Below are 25422 nucleotides of genomic sequence, written 5' to 3'. Positions count from 1 at the left end.
ATGATTGCGCCTCCGGACATTATCCCCAAGAATACGATGCACCCGTCTTTCTCGCCACCAATCTGGGAAGATCGAACAGCAGTGGCAACGCCTCAAATTCAACTCGGTAATGATACTCCGAATGCTGTGAATTTCACCAATGTTTACCATGACCCTTTCTCGCAAGCTCCAGACATGTGGCTACGCTACTCCATTAGCATATCTGTCCTGTTCTGCATAGCATATTCGCTCGTGTTCGTTCTGGGTGTTTTTGGCAACAGTTTCGTAGTAGCTGTGGTGATACGATCTCCCCGAATGCAAACTGTGACCAACTATTTCATAGTAAACCTTGCCCTGGCTGACATATTAGTGCTTGTTTTCTGTCTACCAGCAACTCTCGTGGGGAACATATTTATCCGTAAGTATTAGTTTGTATAATTCTGAGTAAACTATCCAAACGCAGTTTAAACTTATATGTTTTAAGGATGCGGAGGGTGGAAATGGCTGCCATAAGCATTGATGATCACACGCACGTATATTTTTGGCAGTTTTAATTTCTTTTAAATTAACTTTTAATTTCATTGAGGTCAGAAGTGGCATCCTCAAGAAAGGCTTCGTTAATGATTTCATCTTGTTTTTCTTTCTTTACTGCAGAACGTAAAAGGAAAAATTAATAATGAAGAAAATTACAGAAAAATTACGGAATAATTAACAGGATCCTTTTATTGTTTGTTATTGTAATGAAAAATTAAGTTTTTCATTTTTTTTCAGAAACTTCTGGGAAAAAATTCTTATGAATAGTGTAAAATATTTTTATCTAATCGATTTTTATTCATTTCTTTATTACTTCCAGTATTTATGACAAACAAGAAATGCAGTTTCTGTTATGTATCAGTGGCAACGCCTCAAATTCAACTCGGTAATGATACTGAGAATGCAGTGAATTTCACCAATGTTTACCATGACACTTTCTCGCAAGCTCCAGATATGTGGCTACGCTACTCCATTAGCGTATCCGTCCTGTTCTGCATAGCATATTCCCTCGTGTTCGTTCTGGGTATTTTTGGCAATAGTTTCGTAGTAGCGAGATAGCTGTGGTGATACTTGCGAGATAGCTGTGGTGATACGATCTCCCCGAATGCAAACTGTGACCAGCTATTTCATAGTTAACTTTGTCCTGGCTGACATATTAGTGCTTGTTTTCTGTCTACCAGCAACTCTAGTGGAGAACATATTTATCCAGAACATAAAAATATAACCATTATTTTTTTGTATCAGTAGATGTATTTCTTTCCCTCTCTCTTCTGAAGTTAATAACTCATCTACAATTATGGTCAAAAATGTTCTATTGATTTAAAAATCTTAATACGATATTAATATTTAAAAATGTAAATATTTTACGTAAGCTAACATTTTATGACATATTTATTAAATATTTAATGTTTAAAAAACTTGAATATTTCACTTGCGAGATAACAACATTTTACTTCTCAAATTGGTAACTCAAAAACTTCTAACATGATATACGATTCGCTTATTCCAAGCGTTGGAAACTCACACTTGGATTAAACGTAATTTTGTAAACAAAAAGTGCAATTAATAACATGAAACACTTTAAAATGAATAATTGGTTTATTTTACATTTAAATAAAATTACAGTATTAGGAATTTTACAAAATGTGGTAGCTCCTAAGATTAGTTAACAGATTTTAATGAAATATCGGATTTGGAATCCTCACAAACGTTTATTCAGTCGTCCCTGTCATGGTTTTATGCGAACCATTTACGGAGATACAAACGAAAAAAGTGAGTGGAAATTATAGAGCGGAAATACCGCGATGGCTGGATGCAATTTACAAGGCAGAACTGGTTGCTGAACCAATCGAACTTCAAGATGGTCTGTAAAAAAAAAACATTTTTTTCGTTATACATTATTCCAAATTTTGGGTTTGAAATAAAAGTAATTATTAGCTATAAATACATCGTTTTATAGGAAATATAATTAAAAATTATCTTTCCTATAAAATGATTTTCAATTTTATAAGTAATAATAAAGTTTTTTCCCTCTCTTAATTGGAATAAATTAACATTTGGTACTAAGGATCACTATTAAAATGTGTTAAGCCATTCAATAGGATACTAACTGTTTAATGACATTTAATTATTTTAATATTTTTTAATAAATATTTTAAATATTGATTATTTTATTTAATAATAAATAACATCATCGAGCAAAAAAATTACATCTTCCTGCATGTACTGTATATATACTTTGGGTTTTTGTATAATGTGTTGGCAGAATGGATTGGACACCAACTATGAAATAGTTGGTCTCCAACAACCAACAGACTGTGGATTTGAATCGGGCATTCGGCAGGAATGTTTCTGAATGTGATGAGGACGAAGGTGGAGACGAATTTCATCGATTGTTGTGAGACCGCTGACCAGGTCTTGGGAAGACTGAAGTGGCTGAAAAAAAGAGGCAGCGTTTAATCACTACAGCGAGGTTTACTTGTTTAAAAAAAAAACACAAAAAAAATTTGCCTATGTAACGTACTACGTCCTTTATGAAACTTCCACCCACGAAAAACGTTTCTAACCTTTTTGTGGGTGACAATCATTTAAAAAAAATAAACTACTAGAAAGAAAGAAAGAAAGGGTTTCGATCTTTCAACAAAAGATATAAACTATATCTTTTTTAATTATATTTAAAGACTAATATTTCTCAAGTTTCAAATCACTCTTCCAGAACTCTGATATTCATCTCTGCAAAGCAAAAAAACTGCAATGAAGTTGAAACCTGAAGGAATGACAGATCCTTCTGAATCTCCACAGTTGCTATATCTGTGTCAGATATAGCAACTGTGGAGATTCAGATCAGTGTCTCCACAGAAGGATCTGTGGAGATTCAAACAACATACATTTTTCAGGTGAATTTGAATTCGACGATTTCACATTGCTATTACTATGGTAGAATTTTTCTTCCAGAATGCTCGGTTTTATCCCATAAATTGGCAAGAAAAAACACATGCAACTAGCAAACATAATATTTTGGCCTCAATATCTTATTTGTTGCACAGACCGATTCAGATCAAACAAATCTTATTCCTAGAACATCATGACAAAAAAGCCAGATAATTACTGGTATTTGAACCACTCTCAGAACTTGTTTCATTTATTTTATTTATCTATATTTTATTTTTATACTAAATAAATTATTATAAAAATAATAATTAACTTATTTATTCTTCTTGCTTTAAGCTTCAGCTTGTTGCGTCTACAATGGCTCAATATAGGTAGTTTTCCATTCGTTTACTTAGTCTACGAACTGATTTTCTTGTGTTTGGTTTCTAGTGACTTGTTAGACCTAATTAAGATAAAATAAATAAATGAAGTAAATAATTGCAGGCACTCATTAAAATGTGTGTTTCGTAATAAGATTTTTGTACAGTAAGGCTATTTATTATCATGACAAGGCAGGTGGATCTGGAACCAGAAACCTATTGTCTAAATTAGACACAAACCTGGCCCTGATGGCATTCCTACATTGTTCTGAAGATTAGTGCACAAGAACTGACTCCTATCCTATATCACCTGTACATACTCTCTTAATCCACTGATATCTATCCCAATGCCTGGAAATTGGCCTATATTCAACCCATTCCTAATAAGGACGACAAATCACTGCCGTCTAACTACCGCCTTATTCTCACTCACCTCAGTCCTATCTAAAGTGATGTAGGAGTTTTCAACTCCTACATCACTTTAGATGTAGGAGCTGGGTGCTTTCAAGATAGTGTAGGAGTTTTCAACTCCTACACTATCTTGAAAGCACCCAGCTATTATGCGACCATCAGTAAGGATTCCGTCGCTGCCGATCAACAGGAGATACTCTCATATCTCTCCCATATCTGAACAAATGCCATGGAGAAATTTGGCGAATCTGAAGTGATTGGACTTGATATCTCTACAACTTTTGACCTGGTCTGGCACAAAGGCTTACTAAGTAAACTCCTATTATTTGGACTGTTTCAGTTCTTTCCTCTCACCAACCCTCTTTCTGCTATATATCAATGGGCTACTTCAGTTGACCTGCAAACCAATACACTTTTGCAGATAACAGCACATTGCGCTCCTCCCTTTCATTTGACAAACCTCACTCTACAACTCACTTCAACCTACAAAACATCAACACCACTGCCCTCAATTCTGATCTCCAAGCCATCCTCCAATGGGACTCAGATAACCTCGTCAATTTCAATTCTAGTAAAACCCAATACTGTCTTATTTCTCACAAAAAATAACCATTTTCCCCAATATTATTTTAATAACACTCAAATTTCCAGACAATTTGAAAATTATCTTCTTGGAATTACCCTGACATCAGGCCTCTCCTGGCATAAACACTTCACAACTATTTCATCCTCAGATTCCAAAATACTAGGATTTCTCATTCGCTCAAGACGTTACTTCACTCCTGAATAGCTGTTAGCCTTATACAAATCACAAAATCCGCACAGCTATTGAATACTGCTCTCAAATTTGGAGTGGGTCTCCTAAAAGCTCCCTCAAAATACTTGACTCAATACAGAGAAGAGTAATTAGATTGATAAATCTCTTATCAGCTGACTTCCCCCATTTTCTCACAGACGTTTGATCTCTGTAATTTGTGTATTCTATAAATATTTCCACTGCAAATTTTCATCTGAAATCCCATCTATAATTCCCCCACTCCGTACTAAGCCCGTTGGAACACGTAAAGCTGCCGCCCAACATCCTCTCACGGTACACCTTGAAACCCACAGAACAAGTTTCTTCTTCTTCTCCTTCTTCATCCCTGCAACTGTTGTACTATGGAATAGTCTTTCCCCTGATGCATTACACACGGAATACAAACTTTTAAATCAAATGTAAACAAGTTTCTCCTTTCCCAACCCTCTACCCATATATGGTACTAATGTACTATTGGTTGATTAACCAACCTCTCGTGTATGGGCTCAAAATAAAAAAAAAAGAATAATAATAATAGTAATAATAAAATTACGGCATAATTATTGTTGGCATAAATGCGACTTTGATGTCATAATAATAATAATAATGGTACCAATCCAAAAAGCCATTATGCTTAGCAGAGTAAGTCTTATAATGGTCAACTTGCATTTTGAAACTGTCAAGAATAAAATTTGATTCTAGATCATTTTTGTGAATTTTTTATTACTTTTGTTAAAATAGTAATCATATTTTTATAAAATAGATTTCTAAAAATCAGAATCGCATGTCAAAATTTTAATGCATTTCAGAAATAAGGACCCGTATATGGCTTATATACTAGAAATCATAAGTATTAAACGTTCGATCATAAAGAAATGTGTTTCTTAATAGCATTCTTGTACAGCCATCATTCATTTACTGCACTATGTTATAACTTGCTATAACTGTGCTAGAGTTATGGTATCTTTTCAACTTTTAAAAGATGCGGAGAACCAAATTTCATTGAATCCCAGCTAACCACTTGCGGAATTATTAATATCAGTTCGGTATTAATGAATGTTTTGTCAGTAATATACTAGCGGTTCTTAATCACTAATTCTGGAAGACCGAGGGAATATAGAGTGCAATATTTAATTAATATAATTGAAGATCGTGCTTTTATAGATATCACATTATCATAATGTGATATCGATAAAAGCAAACGAGAAGGCAGAATATCTAAGTTCGTTCTATTTGTACTTGAGTAGTGAAAGAGAGTTTGGTACTCACAGGAAAAATAAATAAATAAATGAAAAGAATAACGTTAAACTTGGTCCAGCATACACAATAAAAAAAATCTGAACAAGTTCTTGGGATATGAGAAAAACGATGCAATGGAGACTACAATTACAGTACGTAGTTGCAAATATCGAATGAGAGGGGAGGGGGGAAGATGAAGATTAAAATCAAGAAATTTGGATACATCCTTAAAATAAATAAAACTCTAACGCCACAGACCAAATCAAAGTAAAAAAAAAAACTTCCAATAGCCTTTTTGATGGCAGGAGCCATCGAAAACTTTAGTATAGCAGAAAGTACGTGTGGATGAGCAGCCGTATACTGTAAAAGTTAATTCTGGAAACTAGTGATTGCCGAAGAGGAAGGGCCCACCGCATGATATAAGAATTGTAAATTCTTTCATTCAATGTAAGGGGGAATCGCTTAACGAAATCAAAATAAATATTCCTGTGGCTTTTGCAAGCTGGCTTTGAATGAAATTTACCAACCAACCATGCTATATCTGAGAGAGAGAGAGAGAGAATAATTAACATAAAGTTGACGTAGTCAGTGTTGTCTATGTTTAATTTAGCTTCAATTATCGGGTTTAAGTAATTCCCTAGATAAAAGTGTGATAATATTTTAATAGTAAAACAGAATTAAAAAAGGAAACTGATTTCAGTCAAAATAAGAATCTTAATTCCGAAGTACAACCCGAGACAGCAAACGTTAAACCCCATTTAGGTTTTCATCAAAATATGGAAGTATTTAATAGAAATTAATAAACCTGTGCTCGAAAAAAAAAAAAATAATAATAATAAATTCCCAAAGATCTAAAAGTAACTACATTCTCGTCAGACGCAAATTAATTGGACATTTTTTATGAAAACTATCGCAAATGGGTTAAATGAATCATAAATTACCTTTAAGATTAATAATTACAGCCAAAAGATGTGGTGTTCCATTTAATAGCAAAATAAAATACGAAAATCAAATACAGTAGATTTAGATAAAGTAATGTTCTGTCGCTGAATAAAAATGTTCACTTCATTCTGTTTAAATTGTATACATTATTTTTTTTTTTATTTTAGCCATGTTCCATTTCCATTCTCGTCCGCTAAATTCTAAATGATCTACATAAGACTTGGTGGGAATTTTGCATTTGCCTGCTGAAGTCTGAGAACGAAATTCGATGTCAGGAAATTGATGGGCATGGCAAGAAATAAAAATCTGGGGGTTACGGTTTCTGGGTGATGGAACTTTTTCATTTGAATGTACTTTATTTTCTAGCAGAATAATTACTGAAGATCGCGACAGAACAGAAAAGTACATAACCGAATAATGTAAAAGATAGTTTTCTGATTAGAATGCGACACAGAGTTATGAAATGCTATTTTTTCTCTTTTTTATCTGCGAATTCTGTAAAGAATGTACTTGATGTGTTCAATATCTACAGAATTACACAAAATAATAAGTTGGTGAAGGTTGAGAATTTCTAAGAGATTGCATGACGTACTGGCAGAAGCTTCAGAGCAACAAACTAATTTATTATTCGATGCTAAATCCCTATACAGAAAGAGTTATTTATCTCAAATAATAAAGTTACTCAAGTAGAAGTATGTTTTTAAAAAAATAATTATTATTATTAATTACTCGTATGAGTTTTAGTTATTTTTATTAGAAATGATACCGCACAGTTTTACATTAACTGAAGGAACGCTACTTCACTTTTAGTGTTTATAGATTAGGTGAATTTCTTTGTCCTTTAGGTGATGCTCACCTTGCCTAATTGAAGGTGATGATGTAGCATGAACAAATTCACGTTCGTTCTTTAGAGCAATTTCTGGAATATCTAATCCATATGCGAAATCGCATGATTTTGAAACATTTCCATAAAATTTAATAACTTGCTACACATTTATTTTTAAACTAGTGCATAACAGGCATTCGGATTGGTTGGTCTCCAAAGTTAAAAAATAAAATTTCCATTTTATTTCCTAACTTATCGAAAACCTTTAAGAATGTTGATAATGTTAACAGAATCCTTCACCACTTTGAGTTCTCCTTTAAAACAAAAACGAATAGGATCATTTATGGGAATAACTGACGGATATGACGAATATGAATTAACCTCTAAAATAGCGAAGTTGAAGCAGATCATCAGAGAGACAACGCGGGAATTGCAAAAAAGTTGAGAGACGTTTAAATGAGCACAGCGAGAAAAAGAAAAATGAACAAGAAAATAAGAAACAACAAAGTAAGGAAACAGGTAAGTCAGGAAATAACGGAAATCGGGTAAGTGTCGTTATTAGTAAAAAATAAAGAAGTTATTTGGTGTGGTGACTCTATAATAAAACATGCTATACATAAGAGAGTTATGACATTGAGTTTTCCTGGAGCGAAAATTAAAAATATAATGCACGTAATTCAAAAGCGGAAAAGAAAAGTAAACGAAACGTAGATGTAGTAGGCACGAACGATTTAACTGACGATAAGTTTAGCATGAGAGAGGACATGAAAGGGTTATTGGAAGAGGCGAGAGTGAAGAGTTAGAAAGTGAAAATCATTAGTATTTTACCTCACTGTTATAAAAATGATTTAAAAAGAAGGGCTATGACGGTAAACGATTAGATGCGCAGGCTGTGTAGAAGGAATGGGTGCGAGTTTTTGGATGTGTGGAGTGAGTTTGAGGGAAGATTGGAGTTTTATGAGGAACGGCCCACACCTGAATGCGTTTGGTACCAGGAGTCTAGAAAAACTAATAACTGGTATGAGACTTAACACAGAGAGTCAGGGAAACTAAATTATAAAGGGAGGAATGGTGGGAATGTGAGCGTGAGAGCGACAATGGTATATGACTGTGTTAATAACAAAAATGGTTTTTGTCGTGGAAATATTCACGAGGCGAGAACGATTTCAGGCTTGTGTTCGTCTGGTTCAGACCCATCATATGTGTGTAAAGATGTTTATATGTGTAAGACATTAGAGAAGAAAGAGATCTGCAAGTTGTCCAACTGTGTCAGGCAGAATGCAAACAAGAGTTTAAAAAAGAACATGCAGTTAGATTATTCTCTCTCTGTACATGAATGCTAAGAGTATCAGAAACAAAGGGGTAGAATTTGTTTCCTTAGTCAATATGTTGCAACCTCAGATTGTAGGAATTAGTGAGACCTGGTTATCAGAATCAGGCCCATTAACTGGTATCGAGAGTCAAGGGTACGGTATTTTTAGGATGGATAGAGAGGATAGGAGAGGAGGGGATGTGCTGCTAATTATATCGGATGACTTAAATCCAGTTAGAGTTGAGACCTAGTAGTAATACTACTATGATTGTAGTAATACTACTAATAATATTTCATGTAACTTTGAGTTTGAAGCCATCTAGTGTGATGTGGAATCTAACAAGACAAATTACATAGTGGGGTGCTATTACAGACCTGGTGGATCGGTTGCTAGTGATGAAGAAATGTCACCAAATAGAAAAGATGAGTGCGAAAAGAGTAATCATAATGGGAGGTATTATTTATCCAAATATTGATTGGGTATCAGTAAAATCTCATGAGAAGCATGAAAATACATTTATTGAGCTGTTGCGGGACAACTTCCTCAGCAGCATGTGACAGAAGGAACTCGAGGTCAAAGTGTTAGATTTGGTTACAGTGTCAGATGGCGTATCAGTTAAAGATGTAACTGTTCTGCGTCCAGTTGGTGACAGTGATCATGCGGTATTCACTTGGGAAGTGACTAAGTTTATGAATATTCCATTCAAGAAAGATTACATGCTGAACTAAAAAGCATGAAATTATGACCAACTGAGGAGTATACTGAGTTCAGTGGAATGAGATCGGTTGCTGGATGGAAAGAATATCGACAATTCATGGGAAGCATTTAAACAAACGGCCCCACCTACTCCCTATACGGGAACAAATAGGCGTTAGCTGACTTTTTTTTAAATGATGCGATATCAGAATGTGTCCCGAAAGTTCTAAGAATAAATAAAGTAGGAGTCAAATCGATATGTAATCTTATTAAGCAAGAGATTCGTAAGAAAACGATGATGTGGAAGGCATACCATACGAATAAGGATGATGTGCATTATGAAAATAATAAGCAGCAGGGCAGAATAGTCACAACTGTTGTACGGAAAGCAAAGTCTGATTATGAAAAGAAACTGGCTCTGCGTGCGTTTCGTGTAAAGCAAGAATTCTATCGATATGCTGCAAGTAAAAGAAAGAATGAATATGAAAGAATGACTATTCTATATCCAGATGGTGTGAGGGTTAGAGATGGAGAAGAGGTTGTTCAGTTAATGTGTGCCCTTTCGTTAAAAGTTATCAACTTGGTGAACGCAACATTGAGCTCACTGCTACCTCTTCACTGGACGAAGAAACGCAGGTGTGTGAGGCTGAGGTATTAGAACTGTTGCACAAACTGAATAAGAATTCAGCAATAGGGACTTGTGGAATATCAGCACTTGTAATTAAAGAGCGTTCAGCTGAACTGGCCATTCTTTTACTCTGGATGTTTAATATGAGTCTCAGAACAGGGAAGATTCTGCAGGAATGGAAGGACTCTATGGTAATTCCATTGTATAAGGGCGATGCAAAGACAGAAGTATCCAACTATCGACCAAGGAGTGGTGGTGAAGATTTTGGAAAAATTGGTTAGGGCCCACATTCAGAAATGGGTTCACAGTGAATCTCTACTTTGCAATGAACTGCATGGGTTTACTTAGGGAAGGTCGTGTTTTAGCAACTTGCTCACATTCTATACCATTACCATTGAACTAGACAAGGTTCCCCATGTCTAGTTCAATGGTAAAATACACCATGATACTTTTGGATTATGCTAAGGCTTTTGACAGAATATAGCATGGAAGACTGTTGCATAAATTGGAGAAATTGGGGTTGGGTTATACAATATTTGCATGGATAAGAGGATGGCTGACTGACAGATATCAAAAAGTGGTATACGGGGGATCTGAGTCTGCAGGATTTAACGGGAGGAGCATGGGATAACTCCGAGGTTTACCAGCGCCACCATCTCTTTACATGGCGTATCGAGTGCAGATAGTTACAAGGACTTAAAACAGCTCGAGCTTACGCAGAAGGATATAAACGTTCTTTCCTTAAGGGCTCTACAGAACACACTGGTGGCATGGTGTTGCCACCAGAGAATGACTACAATGATAATTATAACAGGCATAGGGTAAAACACTTGTAAAGGCTTAAGCCTATATCAAGTATGGACGAGATGCCTAGACGTGATGTAAGGGTAGTACTGCCCATAACTAGTACAAAGATTAATAAAAAAAAAGTATTAATCAAGTAACTCACATTGTTTAATTGAATGTATTCTCTGGGGCATTTACCTGTTTTACGGAGAAACAAAAGGAGATCAACCGGTAGTTCTTTGATTAAAAAAAAAAAAGAAAGAAAGAAAGAATAGAACCACGATCGCATTTGCATGACAGTGACAGCTAACTTTTCTGTCTCTGAATCTTATGAGAATTAGAGTAATACATGCTACCATTTGGATACGAGGATATTCAGCTACTCAGCACTCACCAGTAATTTAATATACATACGAATGTTGTTGCATACCGTACCACTTAAACTTTCTCCATAATACAAATTTGACCATTTATTGGAGTAAATATGACACAATTTATACGAAAAACAAGTTTTTATTAATTTTTAATCTGTAGGTAATTCTTCTTTTCTTCAACCTTATGTAAGTTAGGGTGAATTAAATAAGGAGGTAACTGTAATTAAATAATCTTCAAAATATGGAGCATGTAGTTTATGGGTTGGACCATAGTGAATATCTAGTTCTCCTGAGTAGTGAAAACGAGGCGAAAAAATCTTCTTGTGTCAAAAGCTTTGAGGAAGCGCTCTCATATTCAAGACATTGAAGTAAAATGGTTAAATCTTGCCATTATAAAAGAAGGCGAACGAGATGCCTTACAGTATTAGAAGCTTTAAGTTTTGGAAAATGATTTTGTTAAGGAGACCTTCCTTCTTAAATGATTACTCGGGAACGTAAGATATGACTGTGGGTTTAAGTCCGCTGTGAGATAAATGCTCTTTCCTGACAAAGTTAATGCAACTTAGAATGTTTTAATTGATGGGAATATGAGCGCTGTTATGGAAACAAAATGTTAAGGAGTTGATCTCGCGTATGGATCTAATCGAAATATTAATTTCAGAGAAACCTGCACTTTAAATAAATATTAGTGTCTCTCTCTCTCTCTCTCTCTCTCTCTCTCTCTCTATGTGTGTGTGTGTGTGTGTGTGTGTGTGTGTGTGTCGCATTTTTCGAAGATTTTGAAGTTAATATTTTTATTATTGTCTTACAAATACGTATTCATCATCAGTAATAGTATGCGAAATGTAAATATAAGCAATTCATAATATCAAAAATATATATTATTTCATAATTCTATTATAACCATCTTATAATAAATGTTCTCTTTTGTTTCTAAGGGAAACATTTGGATGTATTTAAGGTAACCAAGGGAGATATGATTTCCCTTGTGAAGTCATTACTACTTTTCCGCAGTACGCTGTCGATCCAATGCGATGGGATCCAAAAATTAGCATAGCGCGAGCTCACTTAGAAGTGAGCTCACATCTGTAATTGTCTAGCTATAGAAGTGGTTTCGGTTCCATATTTTTATTCCTCAAATGTTCACGTGCTGATGTCACAAAAGGTTATCAGACCATTCCTCGAAAAACTGTTATCCAAGCATTCTTGTTGGCGGTAAGGAAAATCCTCAATTTTCCCACACAGAGGTTTAACTTTTTCTGTGCGGTTTTATTGTAGAAAAACAAGCCGTATTACTTTACTCTTTCCTTCATCATTTTCAAGTCTGCGCCTTTTGTTTATCGGATTTATAAGTTTCTGATCGGAAGTATGCGAAAATCCTGTTTCTTCGCAATAGTAATATTTTTCTGAAATGTAGCCATCTTTATGTATGATAACATTTATGTCTGTTGTGTTTAAGCTTTTCTTAAACAGAACAGACTAAGGTAAGCTTCATTTTCCATCCATCTCCTGCAAGGAGATTCTCCACCACCTCTGTGTCAAGATATCTCAGCTTGATTTTCCTGATTTTAGTGAATCAAAAATAAAATGCATTTGACAGATGCATTTGGCATCTATCAGATTTGAATTTCGAAACCAAACCTCTTCAAAATGCTTGATGTTAATCAAAATCGGGCAATCTGCTGAATAGGTGACCTTGTTGCCCACCAAACTGGCCCTATCATATTATTCCTACACTTTCTTAGTAATTTTACACCTTGTTAAAACACAAGAAAGGGTTTACACTAAAGTTCTTTTACATTTTCGTGTAAAGACATGAGCAGCCGTTGGTCAACACATGTACGTAGTTCAGCTTAGCGAATCAATTACCTCTGGCTCGTTCCATTTTTCTCAAGGACTTTGAATTCAGCTGTTAGAGAAACACATCCTTCCTTCCTTCCTTCCTTCGCCTACTTCCTCATATATTGCACTGCTGTGTAAAACCTAAAGCATGTGGAGTCAAGGAGGAGAAACAAGGGAACCTGTTGATGCTGATTTTGAATGTTGCTGTAGCATCACGCCATCTCGTGGGTTTAAGAATATTTTTAAAGCTGCTGCTAGAGATTAGCTGCTATGGCTGAGAAAAAAATAACCTTAGAAATACGAAGTACAAGAAATCTTATGCATGACCTTTTTTTTAATTTTTTTCTTTGTTATTTATAACCTAGAGTTGTATTCTTTCTTGGAATGCGAACACATAAGAATAAATCATAAGAATATAATAATGGATACGAATTTATTACAGCAACATTGGTAAACACCGTTTTTTAGATCAATTGTTCAAAGTGCGGATCCCTCCTCCGCTCTCACTGGAGACTTCCCGGTCATTCTGCTGTATAGTAAGCGAAATGTCGCTCTTTTTACTGTACAAAGATGGTATTCAAACGACACAAAGACACAACATATGGCATTCATAAGATACAACTTGCTGTCCGTTATATATATAGATAACGGACACCAAATAACTTGGAAAGTGTGATTGAGGCAAACATCAATTTGGCTTTTCTAATGGTATCAACAATTTCTAGCCGATGTTACTTAGCATTTTAATTCTGCACAAATGTAAGAAACTGCTTGAAAACCACGAGAAAGGTACTTTATCTCAAAGAGAATATCAAAATAAATCGTAGTTTATCAAAATAAACACATGGTTGTTTTGAAAACGTAAGTGAAATGACCAGTTCTGATGAGCCTGATGCAGTCAGAACAGAACCAGTCATCAACGTCTAATACAAATTGTCATAAAAATCACAGACTTCAATGGCCTCCTATTATTCACTAAAATTTATGCATTCCTATTTACATTTAACACTAAAAAACGTATAAAAATGCAATTGCATATTATAATTAGTTCTTCGCTTGTTCTCTCTACCACCCTCGTAGATTCTGCCCATACACGTGGCAGAATTTTTCCGGTCGCAAACGAACAGAGTTTGCTGGAGAATATCTGCCAGTGAAAAATAACACCATAAATATAATCCACGCTTGCTTTATGATTTGATTTTTAATGCTAGAGATGAATGCCAGTTCGGACTGAGCTTTGTCCAGAGTAGTCAGCTAGCAGGATATAATAACATATTCGAACTGCAGGAGATTTATAAAATATAAACATTTTAGACTGCTGAAAAAAACATTGATATTTTTTCCTCCGACAGATTCTTTTTAGATAATTTTGTCGGAGAGTTTACTCTTGGTAATAATAAAAATAATAATAATAATAATAAAACTGCTATTGAATCACCGGCTTCCCACCAGTTATTATGTATATTTCACATTTGGCATAACCGAACAAGGTAAAGGATATGCATTTTTCAATATTAATGGTTTTCAAAGATCCAAAAATTCTTCCGATCATTTCTTAGCAGAGTAGAGTTGGAAAAATATCTTTCCAACGATAGCATGGAATTTGAGGACGTAGATATCTGTCAACTCTCTTTTTGCAGAGCGTTTACTAGCATAAGGGTCTACAGCGACGTTTCATAAGCATGCGAGTTATCTGAGCTACTCGGTTGTCGCTGGTTGAATAACTGACTTCATTAAGGAAAGCATTAAGTGTGCTGCCATGATTGGCATACGGAAGGGAACATCTTCAGAAGGCTGCAACAAAATGGATGTGCAATTTGAGATACTTCTCTCTAAGGAAGTTTCGCTAAGGATGTTCCTTATAGATGATGCTTCCGAACAATTGAAACAGTGAAATGAATAAAACATGAATGACGTTGTTACGAATAATGGATGAATGGAATAAAATTGAACTCCCTTACGTAGTGCAAGAAATGCATGCTTGTTAAACATCGAACTAGTTAGAAGTTAATATAGGGATGGTAAAACTTACCAAATTATTAAGCGCATTTAATAATCGGTTTCCACGTTTAAATCGCCGAATGTGTAAAGTGTTATTCTAAAACCTTTACGTTGGTAGTGTTTGGCGAAGTGATATTTGTATTAATTAATTTCTGATCCATTTCGAATAATTTCTAACATAAACTTTCCATGTTAACATTAAAAATACATATAAGCGAAATTCGTAATGTCATAAGTATAAAATTGTATTTACGTTAACACTGAAATTAATTAATGTTCAACTTATTTGCATTTTAATTAATCAGCAACTTAATTACATTGAGTATGTAATTACGATAGCAATTTATGAATATTTTTCTCAATTCTGTTATTTCTCAAAAAAAAAAGTCGTACAAGTTGTGTCTATGAAAGTATTCTGACTTTAAAAAAATAAGAAAATAAAGATAAAAGATTAACGCGAATTTTTTGTTCAAACCAACAGCCATGTATTGGATTGCAATCATGGAAGCTTCTAGATGATTAGGTAGTAGATGAATTTTCTTGCCGTTATTGGAGCTTGAAGAGGCTATAAAAGTAAGTTCCGTGTTTGGTCTGTACAGCATCGGCCAATCAACCTGCTCGCCTACCTAGAAAAACAGCTGAGAGATTTATACCAATACGAAAGTCACTATAGAATTAAATCTCATCTTTGATAAGTAATGTGGATTCCTGAAGAACCACTCCACAGACTAACAGGTTCTTAGAGATAAGGAAAATATCAGCGAAGGATACAACGAGCAGCAACACTGGAGCGATCTTTGTGAACCTTGCCAAATATTCGATAGAATATTTGGCAAGCATTCTGGAGGCCAAATTCCCATCAGGTCTGTCATACTTACCAAATCCTACCTCAGCAATAGCAAACACTGCAAGGAATCAGATCGTCTGAACTTAAAATCAAGGCCGGGCTCCTGCTAGCAAACTGAAAATTCAAAAATACAATCTTCGAACTAGAACAATAATTCAAAAATGGCGAATCGACGTTGCAGCATACAAATGGCAGAATGGGCTTCGTTTCTTAACTTTGCAGTTAAGAATGTTATTGGATTTGTTTTTATTTTGATCGTTAAAAAAGTCTTTGACCTAAATGAAAGCCAATACATACCCTACTATTTCTTTATCTGTAACGATTTGTTTTCTTTTGTGGAATGCAAGATGTAAAAAATTGCATTCCTGTAACAGTTTTTACATCTGTGCAATAATAATTATCACATGCTCTCCAAATTCATATAACCCTCTAGATCAACAAAACTTTGTGCTTTAATTCTTCCAAACTTGTATTTGTAACAATGTTTTTTAAACGCACATTCTGTTTTATAAGAAACAAATTTTTTGAGTTGTCTAGAGAAATCCGAAATTTAATTCTGAAACTGAAGCCAGAGAAATTCGTCGCTTTCTTGTGAATCGATCAAACAACCAAGAGAAGAATATCGAAGGCACATTTCGAATGCACACACACACACACACACACACACACACACACACACACACACACACACACACACACACACACACACACACACACACACACACACACACACACACGACAAGTTGTCCAAGAAAAAATAATAGCTTGGTTCCAGTATTTATTAAGAATTTAATAACAGTTTATCACAATGCATAGCCACTACTTGAGCAAGTCGTATTGCACGAGACTGCTTTGACTTTTTTTCATAAATAATTAATTCTTTTTAACGTTGAACACCTGAGTTAGGATCTTTATTAAGCAGCTGCTGTCAATTCCATTAGTAATTAATAGAAGAGCCCATCAGTGCTGAGTCATCACATCAAGAACGAACTGTAAAGAATTAATTTCATGTGAACATTGCTTGAACGGAAGAATAACAAGTCCCTTTATCTGTTTATTTTTTTCAGTGTTTTCCTTAAAGTATACTAATGAGATGGTTACTTGTAATGTCTTAAATTTTAATATCTCAATGATTCTACTCACATCTTAAATATGTAAGTTTCATGATAATAATGAATGCGTCTCACTGCGAGCTGAGCAACGAATGCAATGTGTGCATCTAAATGTTTTCTTTTAAAATATTGAAAACTCTTCCACATATTTAAAAGTTTAAGAAGAATATAATTTTTATTTTTTTACGTTTTTTTGAAAAAAAATTCTAAAATGTTTTACTAATTTTTTTCGTTTTTTAATTAGCCTGGACTCTGGGATGGTTCACTTGCAAAATGGTATCATACCTGCAGGGAGTGTCTGTCAGTGCTTCTATCAACACACTTGTGGCAATTTCACTTGATAGGTGAGAAAAATAAATAATTAAGCTGAAAGACCTTCACGCCATTGCTAATAAAAGAGCTGTTCATAACTAACTGCATAAAAAGAAATATCATTATTTAATCTTAATGAGAAAATCCTTTATTTTGCTATTAATATCCACAATCCGCAAGAATGTGTGTAAGAACACAGTGCAATAATAATTTTTTACAATTTGCTAGATTAAGGAAACCTGCAGTTTAATAGGGAGATCTTATTTATTTTCTTTTTTTTCTTCTTTTTTTTATGGGGAACTAATCCATAAGCAGTTAGTCAAACTATAGTACACTAAGCCGGCAAAGGTTGGTCGATTGGTAGAAGGCCACTGCTACTAATGGCTCAGTTAAGTAAGTTTGAGCGGTTAGTAGTTGGAAGGGCACCAATCGTTCGATGCTGTTGGCACACTCTCCCTCGATGAGTCTTTGGACTCCCTGGAGGTGTCAAATAATAATAATAATAACTCCATGGATTGACATTCCACTATAAATGATAACACCACATGTAATAAATTGTCATGAAATGAGTATTGGGATACTCATCTCTTTTAGAATGAAATGAAATCACGGACTACGAAAGATATGCTGTTATAGGATGCCGTGTCAGTGGCCTATCGTAACATTGGTAAAATTGCATTCACTCAAAGTCACCGTTATCAGCATGGAAATATAAGGGTGCGCTTCAGCCAAGGAATGCACAAAAGAGCATAGGAAGCCAGGGTAGTACGGAAATGACGACAGTACAATGATCAAAGAGCCTACACAGATTCAATTTAGGAGTAGGATGCTACGTTAAAAATTAGTTTCGGGTTCTATTGTTAACATATTGTTAACAATCTTTAACATTGTCAGACATCAATCATGACATCTAAGAGTGCAGATTATGATAGTATAAAGAACATCACGGCTACTCCTTACAGTATTACAAGTGCGTTGTATAACGGAACAAATCACGAGACAGACCGGTTTCCAGTCGAATGAGGTGATGCCCGAATGCGCCGTCGCAATTTGTGAAATTTGTTGGGAGAAGATATAATGATCTGGAGCTCTGCTTTCAACATTGTGACAGTTTTGAACAAACGTATCATATGCTAATGCAATATGATCTTAGGAAAATGAGCTTCTATATATGTTGAAAAAGCCAGTCAGCGATAGAGACACACCGACAAACAACAGTGGTTTTTTTTCCAAATATTTGGAATCTTCTAATTATTTAAGAAACATACATACGATGCTTATACTTGCATGCACTGCACTGATTCACTTTCCTAATTTCTTCTAGTTGAAAAGTCCAGAAAAAACCATTACTTGATCGAACTCGCTTCAGTGGAGTTTCTAAAATTAATTAATTACAGAACAGAAGCTTCGAAACATTATCAAGACAGTGCTGAGCCGATAATTCTTAGACAAAATTAGTCACAGGGGAAATCAAATACCGTTATAATAAAGTTGTTTACAGCAGGTGACTGTTCATTATTTGGACATGCTATTTATGTAACACAACGCAGTGAATTTCTGACGCTGAACATAGGACTGCAACATATAGAGACATGTGGGTATTTGCTGAGCTGAAAATTCCAAATTTAATGTTAATTTAATTTTTACTATTCAAATGTGACAGACGAAAAATAAAGCAAGTACTAACTAGTCGAAAGTCGTAATTCTTTCAAATGTCTGTAATGTGAATCGTTAACATATATTACAAATTGTTTGCTGCTCTCCTGACATTCAAATTAGTCGAAGCTCGTTTATTTGCATTCTGAATGAAGTTTAGAAGGCAACTTCATTCATTCAAAATCCTTCTGAACTCACTATGCGTAACTTGGCTAAGCCGATTTCAAAATACATCTTTTTTTTTCTTTTTTTTCTTTTTTCTTTTTTTTTTTTGGATCATGCAAGGATTTTATATGCATGTATGCATGCATACAAAAGAGCATTTCCGATGAAGTGTCATTATTTTAATGCGAAACCATCACTGTTATATCTGAACATGCTTGCTAAATATACAAACTCTTGATGACACAATGTTCAACTGAAAACACACGCACGCACGCACGCACACACAAACATTAGAGACAATATTCTCGAAGAGAAAACAGTACTCCACCGAAATATCCTAGAAATGTTCCCACCACTTAAAAATTTATTAAGTGTCAAGTGGTGGGAGCACTCTCACGAATTTGCTAAGATACGGTATACATCCGCATTACGATCGCTTGCTTTAAAATCCCCGCATTTACGACTGTTAAAATTTTCTGTTATGAACTGCAGGAAACTCCGGACCACAGAAAAAAGAGAATCGAAATGCTAATCTTTCTACATGAGTTTGCAGAATGGCTGACATCCTAGCGCACAACCGATAATTAAACATTTTAATTCGTTTGAATGATTTCTGATAACTGTACCATGTAGTTTTTTTTATTATTATTCAGTGATTAGTCGTACGTTGCAAAATACTGCAGTACATTCGCGCTTTCACAGCTCATCGAAGAGTCTCACAAGTCTCACAAAGCTTTCACAGCTTGTCAAGTATATACCCGTATATAGCAGAAGAAGAAGAATGTAACATGTGTAATTTGAAAAAGCAGTACCGTGCTGGCAAGTATGACAAGCTTAGGAGATTGCTTGGATCAGTGCCATGGCATGTACAACTGCAAGGGCTGGACGTCGATAGAGCATGGGAAGTGGTCAAGGAGCATTTACAGGAGGAAATGGCTGATTGTATACCTAGGGTCCGAATAGTAAAACAAGTAGGGGTTAAATGGATGAATAACACCATTAAGCTTGAGCTGCAAAAAAAGAAACAACTGTGGAGGGAATTTAAAGAAAGGGGTGACCTGCAGGCACACGAACGGTATAAAGTGCAGGCCAGAAAGATAACGAGTGTGGTAAAAAAAGCAAAAGCGGATTATGAAAGGAAACTAGCTTTGCAAGCAAAAGAGAATCCAAAACAGTTCTTTCAATATGCTGCAAGCAAGAAAAGAAACTGTACACGGCAAAATGATTTTAAGGAATGTCGATGGTAAGGAGGTCACTGAATCAGTCGATATAGTGGAGTTACTGAGCGCGCACTTTGCAAAAGCATATCATCCAGGTGGTGACATTGAAAAAATGAAGGAACCATTAGTTTATACGGGAATAGTGATGAATGAAGTGGAGGTGACTAGTCTATTACAGAACCTTAATGTGAACACATCTGTGGGATTGGATGGTATACCGGCACGGGTCTTGCGTGAAGCGGCTAAAGAATTATCAGTGCCCTTGACCATATTGTTTAATCTGAGTCTCAGGTCTGGCTTAGTCCCGAAGGTGTGGAAAGAGGGGAAAATAGTTTCACTGCATAAAGGAGGATCCAAGACTACGGTTGCAAATTACCGACCGATCAGCATATCAGGAGTCGTTGTCAAGGGCTTAGAGAAAGTAGTCAAGGGAAAAATACAGGAATGGATTGATGAAAACGAGATACTGTACAGGGGACAGCATGGCCTTGTGAAGGGTAGATCATGCTTCAGTAACTTGCTCAAGTTTTATAAAAAGGTGACGGCTGAACTGGATAAGGGAAATGGGTTTACAGTGATACTGCTGGACCTGGCAAAGGTGTTTGACAGGATACCACATGGAATACTAATCCGTAAACTACAACATATGGGAATGGATATAGGGTTGGTGAGATGGATAGGTGGTTGGTTGATGGAGAGATATCAAAGAGTAGTTTATTCAGGAGTAGATTCCAAAAGACGGCCTGTGACTAGTGGTGTGCCGCAAGGTTCTGTTCTTGGACCACTGCTGTTTAATCTGTTCATTAACGATATAGGGAAGGATCTAAGTGGAACAATTCATTTGTTCACTGATGATGCAAAGTTGGGTAGGGCAATAGTGAATGCAGAAGATGTCAAAGTCTTGCAGGATGACTTAGATAGATTGTAGTTCTGGGCTAAGGAGAATGGATGTCAATTTAATGTGACAAAATGTAAGGTTATGCATTTTGGGGTGAAAAGATTAGCAGCAGTATACCACATTGGTGGAACTGTACTCCAAGAGTTTGATGAGGCCAGGGACTTGGGAGTGTTGGTGGATAGGGAGATGAAGTTTAGGGGGCACACTGCAAAAGTAGCTAAATCAGCTCATCAACTCACTTGGTTGTTGAAAAATACCTTGACGAGCAGAGACAAGCAAGTTATTGTACCTCTGTACCGAGCCTTGATAAGACCTCATCTCGACTACTGTGCCCAGATTTGGTCACCTCGGTTCCTTCTTGATGGGGAGGAGGTGGAGAGGATCCAGAGGCGAGTGACTAAGATGATAACAGGTCTATGGAATGAACCATATGAGAACAGGTTGAAGATTTGTGGGTTGAAGAAACTAGTTGATAGGCGGAGGAGGGGAGATATGATTGAGACATTCAAATTGCTAAAGGGATTCTATAGGATTAATTCAGAGGATATTTTTGCGATCAGGACTGGTGGTGGGAGAACTAGGGGACACCTATGGAAGCTGGGCAAGAGTGTGGTTAGCAGGGGTGTTAGAGCTGGGTTCTTTACTTTTAGGGTGGTAAATGAGTGGAATAAGCTGCCAGAGTCTGTTGTGGGAGCTATGACGGTGAACGAGTTCAAGACAAGGTATGATAGATACTGTGAGAATGTAATCGCATAGTTGTGTGGACATGATGTTTAGGGCCTCCCTCAATGAGTCTAAGGACTCCTGGAGTCGCCCGAAATAATAATAATAATAATAATAATAATAATAATAATAATAATAATAATAATAATAATAATAATAATAATAATAATAATAATAATAATAAAATGCTTTAGTATGTACGTAGACGTAGGTGCAATAATTAGATTCGGGCGGTTACCGCTAGACTCATGATGTACTCTATTGCTGATTTAGTACTGAGAAAGATGACGAGATTTGGTTCAGGTTTGTTCAGTGAGCATTTAGAAGGAAACATGAAAAAAATTATCCAAACGCAAATTCCATTTGCGAGTGGTATTACAAAATTTAGGAGCATCTGAAAGAAGGAGAGTCTTGGCCGACTACGTGTGGGTGAAGAAACAGTTGATTGTGTTAGACAATCGTTTATACGAAATAGACCAGCTAATGTAGCTCGTGGAGAATGTATCATAGAATACCGTGTCGAATTCTGCAAAAGACCTCGCACTCTAGTTGCACACATTGCTGGCCATTACTCCCGAACGACACATTGACCTTCAGAGAATTTTGTAATGATATGATGACCCTCATCCAGGAGGCAGCAACATTCCGGTCACCAGTTTGTTTCACTAAAGGACCATCATTTCATTTATCAGAGAAAATGAACAGCCATATTCGGGTTATGAAAACTCACGTATCGCTATTGTGCATTCAAAGGTACATTAGTTATTATTTTTTGTGCTATGATATGTCACAAAATCTAGAGACCATTCTTTATTTTTCTTTAAAAAAATAATAACCGGAAGTAGATACTGCGACATGTCGTTATGGTTACTGCTGCAGCTCCCTGAGAGAAAAAAAAGCCAGTTCTGTCATCCAACAAGATGGAGTACCTCATTACATCCATCATCCAGTGACAAACCTTTTGAATACGCATTTGCCTGGCCAACGGACTGAACGAACGTAGTCTGCACTGGCGTCGGCCCTAGCTCCCTTTGCTTAACTATTTCACGTAAAATGCATTATGTGTATTAAACATCCATTGCACGAACAATCGCATACACTGAGTTATTGCAACGATTGAACCGCAGATATTATCTGTTTGGCAGAAAATGCAGGGTATTGTAAGTTTCATATTTTTGGAACTAAAAAGCATTGGGCCCAATCCTTTTTTTTTTTCAAATAGTTTAATCGCTCAGATCATTTTGGCCTTACTTATATATCGCAGCAACAAAGTTTGCGAATCGTTTCTAGATTGTTGTTAAAATTATCGAAATACGTTTTCGAGATGTCTTAACATTTCTTTGTCCAATATCTTTTAATGGTTTTATTCAAAATCGAATACTTTCCGAATTTTGTGAACCTCAAGATTAAAGGAATATTTGCTCATCTGAAAACATGCACTTAATTTGCAGATTTCTAATATAGCAATATTAGAAATCTGTTTCTAATATTGCTATATTAGAAACCTATAAAAATTTCAGACTCTTTGGCCATCGATCTCATTCGCTGTTAATCATTTTTGACTAACATTACACCACCCAGCAGTTTTTGGAAAAGCAATATGCAATTTACGGAAGAGCAAACCATGTTCCCCTAACTGTTTTTACCAACTTTAAAAGAAAATTGAATACAAACACGTATGATACCTTCGTGCATTGGGGCATTGTAAAAAATCTCGAAGCAAACAAACAAGAACCGAAACTGACCCGGTAGGAACCATTTTGCAACATCATGTCTACCTATATCTTCAGTTCTTCAGTTATAATAATTACTTCTTATAATATTTACGAGTACGGTAAGGATCGAAATATGCATCATTTAGGCACTTTATGAACACACTTAATTCGTTAACGTTAAAAATAATTTTAAATTACATTCCTTCACCTGTGAAGATGCGGAATGTTTTAGAGTGAAATACTAAGTAGGTTTCATTATTATCCGAAACATTTCGTGTTGTTCGTTTACGATTTTTATAGAAAACACTTATGGTTAGATTTTGATTTCTAATCCCCTTAAAAATAATAGTGTACGTTGGTGTTGTGCACCATTTAAAACTACGATGAATTTATTTTCTGAACCATTAGAATTGTTTTGCTGAGCCATAACAACTAAATGCTCAGCTGCTCATAAATTATTAAAGTCAGTAGCTAGATTTCTAAGAATCAATTATTAAGATATCAAAATTATCTATACTCAAAGAAATGTCCATATTGATATTGTTATAAAGCCTGCTTGCAAAATAGTTCTGAACAGTCTTTTCTCTATTTTCTAAAGTACCCATGAACAATTCCACCTGTACCAAATTTGTATGTCTGTGACTTTCGAATGAACTTTTTTTTCCAGGTTCGTAGCGATATGCTATCCTCTTAAATGGCAGATCACCAGAAGAACTGCAAGAAGAATTATTATGGTTATCTGGCTATTCTCGTTGACTATTACCATACCTTGGGCCTTGTATTTCAAGGAGGTATCATACCATACTACAATGTCTGATCGTCGGTTTTGCATGGAAGAATGGCCAAATGAAGAATCTGGAAAATTGTATTTCTTATTGTGCAATCTTGGCTTGTGCTACCTTTTACCTTTGTGCGTTATCACAGCTTGCTACTTCGGCATATGGATGAAAGTATGGAAAAGGAGTATTCCTGGAGAAACCAAAGACACCCACACCAGTTCCATGATGCAAAGATCAAAGCTGAAAGTCGTGAAGATGATGTTCATTGTTGTTGTTATTTTCATTCTCTCGTGGCTTCCTCTTTATGCCGTGTTTGCTCGAATAAAGCTAGGAGACCATTTGGAATCGGACAGTCATGAAGAAAATTTTATTAGCATAGTTGTTCCTATTGCTCAATGGTTAGGTGCTTCGAATAGCTGCATCAATCCAATTTTGTACGCATATTTTAATCGCAAATACAGGAGAGGTTTCTTGGCAATCATTAAGAGCAAGAGCTGTTGTGCGACTTTGCATTGCGACATTAGGCCTAAGAGAGGAACAGTCCTGAAGTCTGCTTTTAGAATAACTTCAAGATACGAAACTCAGTGTGATTACCTTTCAACATCGGCAGTGTAGTTTATTACTATTCCACTCTCTGAAAACAGCATGCGTGTTTTTAAATGAACTTTACAATTTGAGAGTTATAAAGTAGTAATCTCGTAACGAAAACGAGAAGCGAAAAGATCCCACTTCCATTTAATGAGTTGAAAATGTAGCTAATTGGCTCAAGAAAAAAACTGTAACGATTTTTAATGAATGCTTGTAATAAAAAAGTTTTTATATTTCAAATAAATTCAGTACAATAAAACGTAATATTAATTTTAATGATGATATTCAAA

At 35.5% G+C, this 25422-nt stretch overlaps 1 pseudogene; it reads left to right on the top strand.

Annotated features, from left to right (window-relative positions):
* LOC150095825 (neuropeptide SIFamide receptor pseudogene) lies at nt 1–25159 on the top strand (annotated as a pseudogene).
* The last annotated feature ends 263 nt before the right edge of the window (nt 25160–25422 follow it).

The sequence above is a fragment of the Typopeltis vanoorti genome, chromosome 19, assembly GCF_054136105.1.
Source record: "Typopeltis vanoorti isolate ZY-2024b chromosome 19, IOZ_Tvanoo_1.0, whole genome shotgun sequence".
NCBI lineage: Eukaryota > Metazoa > Arthropoda > Arachnida > Uropygi > Thelyphonidae > Typopeltis > Typopeltis vanoorti.
The sequence above is the reverse complement of the archived record's forward strand: the minus strand, read 5'-3'. Positions and strand labels throughout refer to the sequence as shown.